At 31.5% G+C, this 4762-nt stretch overlaps 1 long non-coding RNA gene across 1 annotated transcript; it reads right to left on the minus strand.

Moving 5' to 3' along the window:
• Nucleotides 1–869: 869 nt before the first annotated feature.
• LOC107261496 lies at nucleotides 870–3232 on the minus strand. Its single transcript, XR_001535422.3, has 5 exons — nucleotides 2215–3232; nucleotides 2000–2109; nucleotides 1631–1920; nucleotides 1494–1557; nucleotides 870–1370 (listed from the first exon to the last, which is right to left on the minus strand). It is a non-coding gene; the product is annotated as an uncharacterized LOC107261496 (long non-coding RNA).
• Between the last annotated feature and the right edge of the window lie 1530 nt (nucleotides 3233–4762).

Below are 4762 nucleotides of genomic sequence, written 5' to 3' on the forward strand. Positions count from 1 at the left end.
TACTGCAAGTTCAACCATTAAGGAAGTCCACAAATTGGTGCTAGATCCCAGGCAAGCAAATTATTCCTAAAATTTGCCTTCTCACCTTTTAGAAAAGGAAAGAAATATGAAAATTGCATTTACATTGATCCATTGGTCGGGTGGTGTCATTAGCTTAGAAAAATTAGACTGGAAGTCTAGACTGTGAGTCACTCTCTTTTATTTGTGTTAGTTTGTTAAGCAATGTAGACTTGTTTGCAGTCATCAAGAGAGGTTTGGACAACTGACGGATAGTAAAAGTATAATGTTTTGTTAATTTTGTATCAATATCCATAACATAATGGCTAGTGGTACTAAATAAAACTGCCATTTTACCGATGAAAAAGTTCATCGATAATGGAGGGCAAACCGTCGTTAAACATAATTACTGAAAGATTAGAATAAGAAAAAATCCATGGGTAAATTTGTTATCAGTAAATAATTACTAGCGGAATAATAGACCGTTGATAAATTACTGAGGGCAGAAACCATTGCTAATTGGTTAGAAAGACTATCACTGAATTGTTTTCCTTTTGTTAATTTGATACAATTTACTGGCAAACATACTGTCGAAAAATCATGGTAAATTGTACATATTAGCGACGGTTTTCGTTTGACGGTAAACAGTTGGTACTTAATTTAGTTTTTTTTAAAAAGAAAAAAATGTCTAGAATCTGTTAGTAAATTGTTGGTACTTATAACAATAATTTCGTCAATAATCTGTCAGTAAGTAGCTGAATGTAAAATATAATAATTTTGTTTGAATTTTTTATACACCTAAATAGATTTATTGAATAATAATTATCAAAATGCTAAATGCTTGTAAAATTAATTGTGTATTAGAAAAGAAATTTAAAAAAATAAACAAGTATGTGAGACATATATATTACAACGAATAAGAAAATGGTAAGTGTCAAAAGTTGCAATATAGTCTAAATATCAAAAAATAAACTAATGAGTTAGTGATTCATCATCACTAAGAGACTGGAAGGGGGTTGAGGTGAGCGCTTTCCTAGATTTAGCGGGCAAGGTCCTGCAAATACTGTTGCAAGTCTCGAATATGCACATTATGCTTCTGAATCTGCAGATACTGCTCCTGAAACTGCACATTTTGCTCAGACACCCTTATCTGCAAGTCCTGAAGCTCGATAGAATATGTATTACCACTATGAGAGTATGTCACTGAAGAAGAGGCAGAATGACGACAATAAAACTTAGAATCCTGTGAGCTAAATTTGTAGACTCGATAATTCTTCTCGTCACTGACAACCTTAAAGAATAAAGAGTTATCATCCACGGTCTCAAAGTTCTGTGTAAGCTGCTCTCTTCTCCTCTGACACGTATTCTGAAAACTAAGTGAGACAGTTTAAGACATGTTAAAAAACCACAAAACTGAATTAAATACATTTTATATGAAATAGGTTACTATACATGAACAACTTTAGATTTTGAGTCTACAAAAGTATGGTCGTTACCTTTTTTAGTGTGGATGTGTAGAAACAACTCCGAAGAAGTAGGTGGACATCCTAGTGATTGTGCCTGATTAATAAAAAGTGAATATAAGTCATCAAAATATATATTGTATTAGAAAAATTCAAATAATAAAGCTTACAAGTCATCTCCCATGCTCGTGATGGGTAGTCATGCCTCTTGTATGGGTAGATGGCCTAGAGCTATCAGAAGCATGTGACAGCCAAATCTAGGAATATTGCTCTAATATTTGCTTGGCCTCAAGCGTTTCCATTCCTGTTTCCATCTCTCCCGAGCTTCTGGTTGCACAAATTTCAGCTTCTTGCTCGCCTTCTTTAGCTCGCATATTATATCACGATATTGATTTGCAGCTTTCTTTTTCCACGCCTCTTGAACAAGGGCATCTACTACTTCCTCCCACAATTACTGCTTCTGGAAAAATATAAATAATTATAAGTTAGACATATTATATATATTGTACATTTTTTTGAACAACATTTAAAAAAAAAACCTTAAATTCATTAAAGTAGAAGTCCTTAGTTTCCTTAGAAACTGACTTCCACCTTATCCCTTCCGTGAATCTTCCGAATCTTGCATGAGCAAGACCGAGATGACTCCAACCTATAACATAATATATAAAACATAATACATGTTAATGCATATAAATTAATAAGTAATTATTTACAAAATTGATAGGTAATACAATAAATTATATATTTTGCTTACATATTATTACGCAAGTGTACTCGTAAGCGACTATGTGTCGATCTAGAATTGGCATGGGATGCAGACCCAGCTGTAGATGGTGTACCTAATCCTATAGGCATCCAAGGAGATAGAGCTAGTATATTCATCGATATAGGTGGTGATGAAGAGTGCATACTAGGAAGGCGAGGTCGATGTGATGATGAAGGTTGTGAAGGTGGAGGTGGAGTATATGATAATGAAGGTTGTGGTGGTGGTGATGTAGTATGTGCAGTAGGAGGTGGAGGATATGTGGTGATAGGTGGAGATGGTATAAATGTAGTAGATATAAGAAATCAATGACATCAAAAGCAATTAATTAAAATGACATCAAAAGCAATTGATTAAAATGACATCAAAAGCAATTGATTAAAATTACAGTCTTAATTAATAATTTGAATTAAATATAAAAAATACATAATCAAACTAAGCATTTTATATTTTTTCAAAAAATCAAAATCTGGCAGCAGCTTCTATATAAAAAGAACATCTATCCCCCATAAAACGAGTCAATTTTCTATAATAAAAAATTATGCACTTCTAATACATTTAAAAAATAAAAATTTTATGATCTAACATTACATAATAAATTTCTCTCTCAAAAAATAAATAAAATATAAGTATATATTAATTAAAAAAATTACGTACTTCTTAAATATTTAAGAAATAAATAGCATGTGCGTTTGATAATTCTTGGGCCACCAAATGCCCAATGTTACACAATAAAAAACTCCACCAAATAAATAAATAAAATATAAGCAGACATCAAATAAAACATTATGCACTTCTAATATATTTTTTAACAAATAGAAAGCCTACACCTCCGATACTCCTTGTTCCACCAAATACTTGTCATTACACAATAAATTTCTTCAGACATCAAATAGAAAATGACACACTTCTCTGCCAAACAAATAAATAAAAATTTATCATGTAAATTTTTCTAACTAATTATTGTATAATGAATTAGTTAAATGTTTTCTAACTATTTTTTAAACTACTTTTTTGTAACTATTTAATTTACTAACTTTTAAATTAAACATACTAAAATAATAAAATATTAAATTAACTAACTATTAAGATAAATACATTTCTAACTATTGAACAATTATTATTTACTATATATTTGTAAGAAAAAAATAGTTTTTTACCTAATATATTTTAAAAAACAGAATTATAATTTACTAACTTTTCTAACTACTTCATTATTTAATTTACTATCTAATTAATTTAATTGTTAATTTAACTAAAACTAATATAAAACTAAATTTTAAATTAACTCTATTATCAAATTTAATTATTAGTATAACAAAATTATAATTTACTAACTTTTCTAACTACTTCATTATTTAATTTACTATCTACTTAATATAATTATTAATTTAACTAACACTAATCTAAAATTAACTTTTAAATTCATTTTACTATCTATATTAATTATTAGTATAACCGAACTTTAATTTACTAATTTGGGCTAACTACTTAATGTATTTAATTTACTAAATATTAAATTAACTAATATAAACTATAACTACACTAACACTAATCTAAACTAATTTTGTACATAAACTAATTAACTACACTAAAATTAATCTAAACTAATTTAGAAACTAAAGAAATAATCTTTATTGTAAATTAAATACAAAATATAAATATAAAAAAAGGACTCAGCTTTTTGAAGAAGGACGACGACAGTGGAAGGAGGAGGGGCATTAGTGGAGGGCGATGGCAGCACATGAGGGTCAAGGCAAGGGGGCGGCACAGGAGGGCGGCGGTAGAGGAGAGGGGTGAGGGGCTGGTCTTACAAGAAAAACAATTAACTTAACTTCTCAAATGTAAGAGACGATCGAAACTTTGCGTTTCATTTAAGTTATTTACTGACGGAATAATCCATCGGTAAATGGCTTAAATGAAACGCATCATTATAGGCTCGCTACGTTACTTACGGATTATTCTATTGTAGACCTATTCATGGGCCGGGCCTGGGTGGGCTCGGGCCAGGCCTGACCGGGCTTGACTTGAGTTTGGACAAGCCCGAGCCCGCTCAGGCTCGAGAATTTTTTAATATCTCTGAACCCAAGCCCGATTCCGAATTTTTTGAAAAGCCCGGCCCTGCCCGACCTGACCAATTATTAAATATATCCCAAATTGTAGTTATATTTAGATTTAGGTTTTATTTTGATTAATATATTATTAATAACAATAAAACTATAAACAGAAATAATAGGTAGTTAAGTGATATTGACATTTAATTATAAGTTGAAGGTCACAGGTTCGAGTGCTAGGTATGACATTTCTTTTTTTTACTAATTAAACTAGACATCGGGCCGTGCCGAACTTGAGTTTTTATATAAATCCCAAGCCCGACTTGAGAATTACGGGCTTTTTGTGGATTCGGGCCGGGCGGGGTACCCAGGCCCATGAACAGGTCTATTCTGTTGATAACTTAGCAACTACCTAAGCACATCCCACAGCTTTGGCAGATCGCTTAGCCCCGTTCATCTTCGGCGCAAGAGCGCTCGATCAGTGA

This window comes from Ricinus communis, chromosome 7 (genome assembly GCF_019578655.1).
Source record: "Ricinus communis isolate WT05 ecotype wild-type chromosome 7, ASM1957865v1, whole genome shotgun sequence".
NCBI classification, from domain to species: Eukaryota; Viridiplantae; Streptophyta; class Magnoliopsida; order Malpighiales; family Euphorbiaceae; genus Ricinus; species Ricinus communis.